The sequence below is a fragment of the Dryas octopetala genome, chromosome 6, assembly GCF_963921425.1.
Source record: "Dryas octopetala chromosome 6, drDryOcto1.1, whole genome shotgun sequence".
In the NCBI taxonomy this organism is placed as follows: domain Eukaryota; kingdom Viridiplantae; phylum Streptophyta; class Magnoliopsida; order Rosales; family Rosaceae; genus Dryas; species Dryas octopetala.
Genome location: NC_141371.1, coordinates 18,706,777 through 18,720,105, shown reverse-complemented (window position 1 = coordinate 18,720,105; position 13,329 = coordinate 18,706,777). Strand labels below are relative to the sequence as shown.

Below are 13,329 nucleotides of genomic sequence, written 5' to 3'. Positions count from 1 at the left end.
TCCGATCATCCACCCGACGCTCCCCGACGGCAGATCGAGGCTAAGATGGCCAGTTTCGGCCATTTTCGGCGAGAATTGGCCGTCGACCCAGCCACGGCGATTTTGGTGGTTTTTCTCGATCGTTGTGCGTCTTCAGAAACTCCAGGGAGTCTTTCAAAGGTACACGGGCTCGAGAAATCTCATTCCCGATGCCGTTATGCTGTCCGATTGGAGATCCGAGCAAAGGAGCCAAGAAAGGCATTTCGGTCTTTTCGCGTGGTTAGACTGTGAGTGAAACTTATCTGTTTATATTGTTGAGTACCGTGGTTTAATTGTCTGTTTTATGGATTTGCTGCTTTACGTTAGAGAAGACTAGGTGTAGGATTTGAATTAGGAGAATGAATTGACGAGGATTTGAGGCTAAGGAATTAATTGGGAAATTATAGAGTTGCTTTAAGGAGAGTCACCGAATTAGAGAACGATTGTTTATTGTCGAGGTTAATGATTGATGATTAGGCAGTTATTATATACAAAACGATCAAATTAATTATTGAGGAAGTGTCGGTATGTTTCGAGGACAGACAAGTGATGGTTTATGAGCGGGAATCAATTTCGGAAGGATTCGGCATAGCACGGAGTAAATTGTGGGTGGAATGTTGTGGGTTGGAAATGTGAGTGGACTTTGTTTTAAATGTTTATGTTTCTAAATGATTTTGATTTCATTGATTTAATGGTGAATTTAATGGTGAATTTGAGTTGAGAATTCTTATTTAAACCTTCTTCAATGATTTTCTGTTAATGACTTTAAAAATTGAGACGTTGTGATTTGAGGAAAGATATATGTTTGATGAGTTGGATTGTTAAAGAGAATTTTGAAAGGAGTATTCAAAAACTGCTGTGTAAATGCACGTGTTAACCGGTCGAGCCTGCTCGTGCGGAAGGGTCATCCGTACGAGATTGTGGCCAGAATACGAGCCTGCTCGTTCAGAGTGACCCTCCGTACGAGATGGTGGCCAGGATGTGAGCCTGCTTGGCGGAGTGACCCTCCGTACGAGATTGTGGCCAGGATGTGAGCCTGCTTGGCGGAGCGACCCTTCGTACGAGATTGTGGCCAGGATTTGAGCCTGCCCGTGCGTGGGATTGTGGCCAGGACATTGTCTAAAGTATGGGTACAAGTATGGTGTGAGTTTAAAGTACAAGTGTTTTGGTATATCAATTATAAAGATAATTTCAGTTTAGATTGGTTATTTCTCCGCTTGGAAGTTTCTTGCTTTTTCAGTATATCGAGGTTCATTTGAGATGATTTTCAGAAATGGATTTGTGAAAAGGTTTTAAGCTGGGGGATTCCAAAGAGTGAGATTAGGGGGATTTCAAAGAGCGACGCGAGTGAAATTAGCTAATTTAACTGTTGTTTGATTTCTTGTGTGCATTTGGTTGCTAGGATTTGGTTTGGCTAGGACTTGGTAAGTAGGCTTGAATCTTGAGGATGGACATTGATGAATGAATTATGCATTGAGGTTATGAGTTAGGAAGTGAACGATTCGAGATTGAGGTTAATAGTTGACGTTTAGGCATTTGAATGGCAGAATAATTATTATTATTTTTGATGGGATTATGATGTGAATTTAAGGAATTATATTTATCTTGATGCTTGGATATTTGTTGATGAATTCGTGATGTGATTGAGTAATTATGGATACTCTTGTGGATTATTTTGAGTATGGAATTTGAGGATATTATTGAGATTAATTATTTTGTTATTTCACTCATACGAGCTCTAGTGAGCTTACCAGGTTATTTGTTTAAATGACTCGGTGTACCATGGATATGGTGCAATGTGGTTAATTTTTTGCAGGTTAAGCAGGCTGAGGAGGCAGTGAAGAGAAGTCGAGGTAGTGGGACTCAGCGAGATTTATTTAATTGTTTTTACACAATGTTTTCGTTTAAATGTTTTTGGTAAAATTGTTTTTAGTTATATTTATGTGCATGGCTCAAAGAAAAGAGAAAACAAATTTAAAAGGTTGATATTTCAGTGTTTTATGGGCCCGAGGTTCGGGGCGTTACAAAAACTGGAGATCTGAATCTGACAACAGCTATTAGGAACGTACTAAACGTACCCCCCACCTTTGTTCGTTAAGACTAGGTAAAATTCAGAGATTTGGCACTAGCATAATTGCTAGGCTTCTCTGAATTCTTGATTCAACATGACCTTGCTCCCCGAAGTAAAAAGTCACGTTAGACTGTTTAGTTTCTATCTAGATTCATTTTAATTTATTGTCGAGGAGGTTGATTAGATAGAATCTACAACGAGACCAAGTCAGTGCATGGGGAAACTAAGGGAGCTCTGGCTTAGTACTCAACGTTCATATGCTCATGGATTGACCTTAGTCATCTCGTCGTTTGGATACCACTGATATGACCTCATATTTATTAAATTCTTTTTATAACAACAGTTAAGCAACGTTTGTCTATAACCACAACTTAAATAACAACAGATTAAAAAAACTGGGTTAAGGGTATATTTGTTGAAGACCTCCCACATGCAGAGTCTTGGTACCACTAGACTTGCTAAGTAAAAAAGATTAAAAGAGTCTGATTAACAAGAAATTAATTTAACCAAATTTCAGTAGAACTTCAACATGGATCAAGATTTTAACTATGAAGCTCAGAAATGTCTTTCTTAAAACTTCACTGAAACCTAGTCTTCACACTACTAGAATCGAAAAGCTCGTCGCCACGATCGCGTAGGAGAAAACAGATCATCGATCAGAGTTCTAGAACTGAAGTTATGACTAAAAGAAGTTTTGAAGTGAAAGAGAAGAGAGAAAAGCTCTCTCGATTTTCGTGCAAGTGAGTAGCTGAGGGTGCGACACTATTTATAGGAGAGCTGGAGTGAGAAAACTTGGGTTGATCGGGTTGACTCCAGTCAACCGTCACAACTTGGTGCAACGTGGTGGGGACACGTGTCTTGAGTGCATGCAAGTGGCTGCACATGCTGCCGTTGGATTTGGGCTGCATTACGATGGACACTCCAGATTGTGCCACGTGGCGCAATCTGGTGGCTCCATTTATTTTCCTATATATTCTACCAACTTCAAAAATTAATTAAAAATAGCTCAGAACTTGAAAAAATACCACAAAAAATACTATGGATTCGTATCAACTAGTACTAATTAATTATAGGGTGAAGTTACTAATTTGTCCTTGGAAGAATTCCAGAAAATTCAAGCTCCACAAACTAAAATAAAATACCTTAAAGAAAAAAGAAAACTTAGGAAATTCATAAAATAATTTTCCGTACTCGAAATAATACAAGACTTGCACCGTTAGGTCTGTGGGTAAAAGTACTGCCTTTCTAAGGTCTAACTTGGGTCAAAACCTTAGTCAAAGTTGGTACAAAAATTAAAGCTCAAAGTAGAAAAATAAGATTTTCCACAAAAAATTTCTACAAAAATTCTAGAAATTAAGGAAAAATCCCAAAATAAATTTGGAAATTTTCGGGTCTCACATCCTCCCCTACTTAGAACAAATCTCGTCCTCAAGATTACCTTAGTTAACTGAAGAGATGTGGGTATCTCTTCCTCATGTCGGATTCCAGTTCCCATGTTGCTTCCTTGACTGCATGGCGCTGCCACTGAACTTTCACAAGTGGTACCTTCTTATTCCTAAGATGTTTCGTCTCGTAAGCTAAGATAGAAATAGGTCCTTCCACGTAAGACATGTTAGGTTCGAGTGGTAAACCAATCAAAGGCATCACTTGAGGGATGTTAGACACACTCTTTTTTGACTGGGACACATGAAATACTTAAGCAACTTTCTAGATGTAACAACTTAAGCAACTTTCTAGATGTAACAACCCGAATTTTCGGCTTATGGTAATTTTGTTACTTAAGCTTTTCAACCTTGTTCTTAAGATTTGTTTAAAGGAATTAGAGTTTTCCTTAACTTTGTTTTAACTAACTTAGACCTTTGATTGTGGTTCTAGAGTTTAGGTTTGTGGAAGTGAATTTTGGAAAAGGAAATTCAAGAGTTTGGTGATTATTTTATTTATTTTCATTTTTCAGAATTAAATTATGAGAGGAGGATTTTTCATAATTTTTCTGGAAGTGATTTAACTATTTTGAGGTCATAGAAAATTAGTACTCATCAAGACGAGGTCGTAGGATTTTCGAAAAATTAGTTGGAGTCCCGTGCTATCTTTGGTGAATTTCCAAAGTTGGAGAAATTAGAAAAATAGTAAAAGAAAAGAAATTAAAAAGATATGATGACTGGGCAGTAGTCGCCCACATGGCGCGCTGCCATTGGCCCTGCGAGTATGGCGAGAAGCCCAGTAGGCACTGACTAAGCGAGTGCACGGGGCTGTGGTGCAGCACGGAAGGAGATCTCGCCTTTTAATTTTGACCGTTCAGTCTCATTAAAGCAACTTATCCATTCCATTGGATGATCCGGTTAAAACCGGATGGGTCACCTTGACCCGCAGGTCAACCTGCGTGACTCGCATGTCTCCCTAGCCGGTTTTGCCCATTTCCTCTCACAAAATACACCCTTTTTTCAACCCACGGATCTCCATTTAACCCAATTCGGATTCCCTCTCTTGTTAGTGCATTTTTAGTGCAATTTTTTCCATATTGGAAACTTACAACTTCTTCTCAACCTCTTGTGCCAATAAATAAAGACCATTGTACCTCATTTGCACTTGCATCACCAAATAGAGTTTGAGAGCTTCTCACTCTACTTTTGTGTGAGACCCCGTATTTTTCAGATAATTATTTTAAATATTTTGAATATTTATTTTAAAGATTTTGAGAAATTATTCGGAATTTAAAAAGGTTTTGGGTTAATTTTTAAAATTTTGTTTTAAATTGGGCTTGACCCAAAAGTTGACTTTTAAATTTTGTGGACTTTTGACTTTGACTTTGGATCCGTTGGATAGGTCTCGAGCTCACGATTTCATAGACACGCGGCACGCGTCAATCGGAGTTACGGTTTGAAAGATACGGACATGTGAAGTGAGTGGCACACTTGTAATTTTTACAAAAGTGGTTTTTAAAATCCAAAAAGTCAAGGATCTCTCTTTCTCTCTCTAGAACATTCTTTCTCTATTTTTTATTTCCTCTCTCCCCGACTCTCTCTCGGCTTCTCTTCCCTCTCTCTGTGCACGGCCAGCTCCGGTGAGAACTCACCTTCGCCGGCCAACCCACGACGGCCGAAGGCCACTGACGTGACCCCTAGCTGCCGGCCATCCTCCCTCGCGTCTCCCATGCACCGGCAAGCTCTTCCACGCGCAGGAACAGTCGAGAGAAAACACTGCTCACGCCGGCGATCTCATTTTTCCGGCGACGACGGGACACCGGACTTACTGGATCCTCTTCCTCTCACCACGGCGAGTTCAACCATGGGCTCCGTTCATCTAGACGATGCTCCAAGACGGAGCAATGAGCTCGGGAAGCCAAGTCGGCCGCCAGCTTCCGCCGCCGTTTTCGGCCATTTCCAGTGAGATTTGGCCGTCGGTCAAGTTGTCAAAAATGATCCTCGAGGTATGAGCCTTCTTTCCCCCTTGTTATTGCGTGTCAATTTTGAGAATCTAAAGATTTGAAATTTTAGGGCTTGTACCCATTTCGGGTTTGCCTTGAATTGAGCCTACTTGAATGATTTCTGAGTTGTTTTTCATCCAATTGAAGTACCTAGGTTGAATTTGGGTTGAGTTTTTAGTTGAAAAATCATTTTCTTAGATTGTGCCGCCACTGCCACCACTGCCTCCGCCACTTGTGGCGGCGGGTCAGTGGCAGTGTGTCTCTTTTTGCCTACATTGAACTTCTAGGAGATCCTTGGAGGTTGTTTGGTGAGTTTTGTGAAATTTTTGTGTTGTATAAAGCCGGGCAGCCACCGTGTGTGGTGGCGGCCGCCCGTTTTGGACGATTTAACGACCAGTTGTGAATTCTGTATATATTTAAGTTGGTTGTCTGGTCTTAACAGGTACATGGGCTCGAGAAATCTCATTCCCGATGCCGTTATGCTGCCGGATTTGGTATCCGAGCAATGGCACCGTGAAGGGTATTTCGGTCTTTTACGTAGTTAAATTATGAGTGATACTTATCAGACTTTAATGTAGAGTACTGTTAATGAATTGTCTGTTTTGTGTGTTTGTTGACTTATGTTAGAGAAGGCTAGGTGTAGGATTTGAATCATGGGAATGATTTGACGAGGATTTGAGGCTAAGGAATGTTTATTGTTGAGGTTAGTGAATGATGAATAGACAGTTATTATACAAAACGATCAAATTAATTATTGAGGAAATGTTAGTATGATTTGAGTGACAGACAAGTGATGGGTCGTGAGTAGGAATCAACTTCCGAAAAGATTCGGTGTAATTCGGACAAAACAGTAAGGGTTGATGATGACGCCTATGTCGATGTGAGTCTGAAAAGAAATACAAGAGGCGTTATATTGCGAAACAAGGATATTTATGAGATGGTTTGGGAATGTTGTGATTGAGGTTGTGCGAGAATACCTGCCTGCCCGTGCATCGATTCGCTCTGTACGGGAAGTGGCGAGCCTAGTTACCTGCCTGCTCGTGCATTGATTCGCTCTGCACGAGAAGTGGCGAGCATCCTGCCTGCTCGTGCATTGATACGCTCTGCACGAAAAGTGGCGAGTATCCTGCCTACTCGTGCATTAATTCGCTCTGCACGAGAAGTGGCGAGCATTCCTGCCTGCCCGTGTATCGATTTGCTCTGCACGGGAAGTGGCGAGCTTACCTGCCTGCCCGTGCATTGATTGGCTCTGCACGGGAAGTGGCGAGCTTATCTGCCTGCTCGTGCCTATGCACGGGATGTGGCAAGTTTAGTTACCTCAGTATATGACCAGCAGTTCTTCGGGTACTAGAGTGGCGAGAAGTTTCAATTGTGGAGTATTTTGAGAGCATTAATCGTTCTTCAGAGATTGATTTACAGTTTTGAGATGATTTTCGAAAATGAATTTGTGAAAAGGTTTTAAAGCTAGGGGATTCCAAAGAGTGAGATTAGGGGGATTTTCAAAGAGCGATAGTCTATTTGTTTGTTTGGTTGCTTGTCTGTAGTGTTTGCTAGGATTTGGTTAAGTTTAGGCTTGAATCTTGAGGATGGGAATGTTGATGATTTGTCATAAGATTATGGAATATGATGAGTGGATTGGATTATCGTGAATCAGTTAGAGATATGGTATAGGCATATAATTGTGTTTGAAGTTATTAATTAGGATGTGAAAGATTGATGTTGAGGTTAATAGTTGACGATTAGGCAATTGATTGGCCAGAATGATGGAGTGATTATTATTATTATTATATTGTGGATCATTATTAAATATGAGATTTAAGGATAATTATTTCATCATTTCACTCATACGAGCTCTAGTGAGCTTACCGGGTTATTTGTTTGATTGACCCGGTGCACCATGGATATGGTGCAGTGTGGTTGTAGTTGTTTTGCAGGTTAAGCAGGGCTGAGGAAGCAGTGGGGAGAAGACGAGACAATGGGACTCAGGAGTTTTATTTAATTGTTTTTACACAATGTTTTTGATTTAATGTTTTTGGTAAAATTGTATTTATTTATGTTGTTGTGCATGGCTCAAAAAAAAGAGAAAATAGGTTTAAAAAGGTTGAGGTTCAGTATTTTTATGGACCCGAGGTTTGGGTCGTTTCATTTTGGTTTCTCTTTCTCTCTCTAGAGAGATTTTTATTCTTTCCATTCTAGAGCAAACTCATATTTTTAAGAAGCTTCCTCCTAATAAAATATTTTGAAGTCTTTTCGTGAAGGAGAAGTCTCAAGCTTGAAGAACTTAGTGGAGTTTAGCTAAGGATGTCTATAACGGAGTAAGTGTTCTAACATTTCTTTTTATTTATTTTTCTTAAGCTTTAATATTAGGTTGCATGCTTAGATTAATTAAGTAGGATTTATTTATTAATTAAGCATGCCTAGGTTTATTTTGGAGATTTAATTGCTTAATTTATTTGGTTAATTAAGCATGATTAGTTGTAGCCTTAATTTGGAGATTTATTTTAAGGCTAATAACATGTTATGCTTAGCATGACCCTATGATAGAGATTAAGTTGGACTTAAGCCATTATTAATCTTATTTAATTAGTGGTTATTAATTAAGTTACTTTGATAGTACTTAGGTTTGATTTAATTTAAATTAATTTGTGCAATTGCTTTGGATTAAAGCAATTAGTCAAATTGTTTGACTTTAAGATAAAACTTAAAACTAATAAACCCTAAAGAGAAGAGTTTGGTCTACTTAGGACTAGAGTCTCTTAAGGACGTGTGACCCAAGAGGAAGGGTCTTCATGAAATTGTGTTGAACTTAACTTTTGCCTAAGTTGTCGTATGTTGGATACCAGGACACCAGTTATTGAAGGATTTCTTTGTGACGTGACAAGAAAGCGGATGGTTTCTTGATGGATGGGGATGCATACACAAGAAGAGCATTGGATTCCAGATAGGGGGATTTATCCTACATTCCTGACTATGAACTTTGTGTGTGTGTGCGTGATTTTAAATTATTATAACACGCTATGATTATTATGTTTATTGTGATGGGTTTGAGAGTAAATGTAGAATAACTGGTGACCTTGGGTTTAAGTCCCTAAACCTTCTAGAAGAAATGATCATTAAAGTTATGAAAGGCCTAGCCAAGGCAATTATGTTGCGACATATGCCTGTGCAAATCAAATGCTCATAACTGATCAGGTGGCATGTGGTATGGTTACCCAAATGCGAGTTCCTATCTCTGTTTACTGTGGCACTCTCACTATGATAGCTGTTTATTTATTACGACTGACATCATAGTTGTACCATTGTGTATCGACCATCAGGTATGAATGATTTGTTATGAAATTACATGATTATAATTATGTACATGTACAACCGAGTCATTAATGTTTTGAAATGATTTCAAAGGAAAGTTTGAAGAACTTATGTTGATAATTTGAGGATCCAACATAAAATGATATCCACAATGATTTACACTGAAAAAGGTTTTGTGGTTTTCAAACTAGCTAGGGTTCCCTGAGGGGAAGCTATGATCGTATGTGATACTTACCCATACATTTGTTTGTTCCTTGTTTATTGGATGTTTTTATAGGTATGAAGCACGATAAAGAGACGAACTTGGACAAGGGTCGAGTAAAGTAGGATCGTGAGACTTGTGAACTACTTGGATTTAATTGGTGATGTCATTTAATTATTTTTTCATATCGAGTATGTTTTGAATGAATTTTCCTCTATTGTTTAGAGATGGTTTTGAGCTATTTACCTTTTGATTTTACGTTTGTGTAGCTTTGAAACCTTTATCTTACGTTTACTTTGTATGTCTAATTTATTTAATTCTTCAAGGTTGCAATGAACTACTACAACCTTGGGGGTTGGTTTTGCAAAGAAGTTTTATTTTTACTTCTCATGTTTTCTGCTATTTATTATCTCTGATCCAACCCGTACCGCCTTGAGTATCTTGGGAGAATTAATACTTGATTTAGTAGTATTAATCTTTTGGGGAATTCAAGGTGGGTATCATATTGCATACCTGGAGTTCAGGGTGTGACAGAAAGTGGTATAAGAGCAATGCTTTTAAAAAAGGTATTCAGAACTAATTTGTTTGCAAATGTTTATCTTTGAAGTTGTTAAATTTCTTATTGGCTTTTGCATGATTATTTTCTCAAAGGTTTTCTTTTGAAATTCTGGTGAAGTATTTTCAAATAGTTCTTATTTTGAAAATGTGTGTAAAATGCAAGGTTTGTTTTGAAATCTCTTGAGAATTACTTTTTGGATTTCAAAAGATTTGTTGAGAGTAAAACCCAAGTCTTTTGTTTCGAATTCAAAAATCTTCTTTTAAATTGTGGTTGAACGTTGTTTCTACAAATTTTTAGGGTCCATCTCTTGAATGTGCGTTGGTTTTCTTCTTCAGAGTCGGTTCATGGAGATGATTGTTATTCCTTTTAGTTGGGTTAATCAAGTTGACAAGATACTGTCTTGACCTCACCATTGTGCACAACCTATGGATGATCTAGACCAATGTTATTTGGAAGATCAAGTTCGATTTTAAGAGACTCTTAGGAACAAGAGCCTAAGCGATAAGCTAAGTATTTTGATGACTTTATAGAGCTGACTCCTATGAGATTTGGGGAATCTCCGAGAAGGAAAAGTCTGCAAGTTGGATCGAGAGTATTTAAGGAAGATTTGATTTTTTGAAGGTACCACCTGAATATAGAGTGAGAATGGTAACTCACCTCCTCAAAGGAGAACAAGAACTTGGCAGACGTCTGAATGCACTCGAATGAATGGAGCAAGATTGATTTGGAAAAAGTTTGAGCAGTTGCTCATTAGTCGTTATTTCTCTGTAGCTTTAGAAACTGAAATAGGAGAAGATGGAAGCTATTTAGCTCAATCGATTTATGTTAGCCTGTGATGAATGGTTTAAGAATTCAATACTTCTTAGACTTCGAAATTGGGTTGCATGATGTATTTGGTTTGGGGGTATATGAGATTTTGACACACTCGTGACGAACATTGAGGTCTCAAGTATTCTCAAGGCAAGTACCTCTGATGCATACTTTTTTTTGGGTTGTGAGAGGTAAAGAATATTAGATGAAAGCTCGTTTGAACTGTTTTCTATATGCTTTAATATTGACCATTTTTTTGGTGCTTGTTTGGATAGTGAGGATATGATTAAGTTCACTCGAGAATTTGTGAAGTAAGACCTGAAATCATGTAGTTGATGAAGAACTAAGGATGTACACGAAAATAGTCGAGTTCATTCAAGGTTTAAGAGATGGAATTCGAAAGTACTTAGTTGGACTAAGATTGTTGACATACTCAGAGTTAGTGGAAGCAATTTTGGCTAGAGAAGCACAACTATGAGAGATTTATGCTGGAAAAAAAGTTGGTTAGAGATATCAAGAAAGAGAAATTATGTTTTTATGATAAGGAGAGTGGACATTTTGAAAGCAAGTGCCCATATGGAGCAAGAGTAACCATGAATAATCGACTTCGAGTTGAGAAGAAGCAAGAGGTCAATCAAGATGGTCAAGGCACTACAAGAAAAACAGGATATGACAACGCGCGAGAAATGTTGTCAAAGCAGTTTAACAACGTTCGCATGCACGTTGCGTATCTTGAAGTTGTTAAAAGTTTTGCTCATTCAACAACGCGCTTTTGAAGTTGTCTAAAATGTTAATGAACGTTGCTAAATACTTTTCTACAACGTGTAAAAAACGTTGTATCTTATAACTGCGTTTTTTAAACATTGTTGTTGTATTTTCCACAACATCTTGTGCATGTTGTTATTCTTATTGCATTTGACAACATGCTTTTATTGTTGTCATTGTTCTTTGCATCACATAAATATGAACGTTATTAAATAAAAATTTACATTTTTTCAATAAAACAAATTTAAATTTGTAAACCTAGCTCATGAACACATCCAAGGTGCAATATTTTCTAATTAAATATCATTAACATATCTTCCAGCCACCAATATCATTCATTAAATAGACCAAATAGAACTAATATCATTTATACAACCAACCAAGTAACTGTCAAAAACAAAAACCAACTATTTAGCACAAGTCAACCATGTTAATCAACATACTAGCACAAAATATACTCTCAATGTCTACTTGAAAATCTAACACCTAAAATCCAACACATGCTCCTACTGTGTCAAACTCTTTGACATTTCTAAACAGCAAAATTCCACCTTACAATACCTAAAAATAGCAAAAGTCCACCTACAAAAAGATAATTCTCTTCCAATAAAGCTTAGGTACTCTTTGTCATCACCAAATAAGACTTCTTTTCACAAGTTCTTGAGCAATTCCTTTTCATGAACCTGCCATTTCAATAAAAAAAAATGTACAACAAGTTAGCCTTAATGAAATGTCAACAAATTTTTAAAGATGCACATTTTTTTGTTCAATCAAGCAAAATTAGCCTTTTAATTGTTGAAGGCCTTGCAAGTGATTCCCAAGTTCTCCCTTTAATTTTGAAGTCACATTTCAATAGAAGGGCTCTCATACTGCAAAAGCAATCTAAAAATAGCTTGGGACTTCATTGGACAAATCATTTATGGATCTCTTATATCTCTTGTGAGGATCAAGCAATTGGCAAAGTCCAATTTTAATTTAATTAAGCAATTACATAGTCCAAAATAGAAATACATAAGCAACGCGGAAATTTTACAGAACTCACCAAACAACCTCCAAGGGTCTCCTAGAAGTTTAATTTGGGCAAATTGAGACAAACGACCGCTGACCCGCCGCCGCAAGTGGCGGAGGCAGTGGTGGCAGCGGCGATAGATCCTAAAAAAAATTTGTTTTTCAACTAAAAATCAACCCCAATCAACCTAGGCACTTCAATTGGACGAAATACAACTCAGAAAAATCATTCAAATATGCTCAATTCAAGGTAAACCCGAAATGGGTACAATCCCTAAAATTTCAAATATCCAGATTCTCAAAATTGACACGCAAGAACAAGGGGGAAAGAAAGCCCATACCTAGAGGATCATTTCTCATAACTGGATCAAGGGTCAAATCTCGCCGGAAAAGCTCGAACTGGCCGGAGAAGCCGCCGGCCTGAAATTTCTCTATTTGCCGCCATGAGGGGTCGTCGGAGCTAGGGGAGGCCATGGCTGAACTCGCCGGGGCCTGTGAAGAAAACCCAAGTGGTCGCCGCCCTCAAATCCGCCGGAAAAGACGAGTCTTCGCCGGAGGCCCGATCGGCCTTGAACTGGGTTCGGGTTTTTGGGATATCCTAAGTTGAACGGAGACCAGGCAGGGCAAGAAGGAGGGACGACGAGGCTGGTGGGCCTTTGACCTCTGGCAGCCGTCGCCGGACGCGCCCTCACGCGCCGGTGATGGCGGCGGTTGCATTGTGCAGCGCGAGGGAGAGAGAAACCGAAGAGAGAGAGAGAGAACCGGGGAGAGAGGAGACAGAAAATGAGGTGAGAGTGGGATTTCTGACTTGGAGCTGAAATGTAGGCGCCAAATATTTCTTTTCAGTGATGGGTTGGGCACCAATAATTTCAGGATATAACAACAATTTATGCACGTAGTCATTATTAGAGAACTTCACAACAACAAACGAACATTGTTGTTTCCTAAATAAATGACAACGAGCAATTATAAGTGGTCATATGTGAAAAAATTTCGCAACACGCACTATGTGTTGTCGTATAAGTTTTTAATAACGTATTTTATGCACGTTGTGAAAGTAATATTAATAATAGTGTACGACAACAGGCACTTAATTGCACGTTGTTAATGAGTGCTTTCAACAACAATCATTTCGCGCGTTGTATTATTGACGTTGTCATATC

The 13,329-nt window shown here is 38.5% G+C and overlaps 1 long non-coding RNA gene across 1 annotated transcript in view; it reads right to left on the bottom strand.

Moving 5' to 3' along the window:
- The window catches only part of LOC147283039 (uncharacterized), a 58,295-nt gene extending 45,707 nt beyond the window's left edge, over positions 1-12,588 (bottom strand). The window contains exon 1 of the long non-coding RNA XR_015123032.1: positions 12,508-12,588. This is a non-coding gene — a long non-coding RNA (uncharacterized LOC147283039). The remainder of the gene's footprint in view (positions 1-12,507) is intronic.
- Between the last annotated feature and the right edge of the window lie 741 nt (positions 12,589-13,329).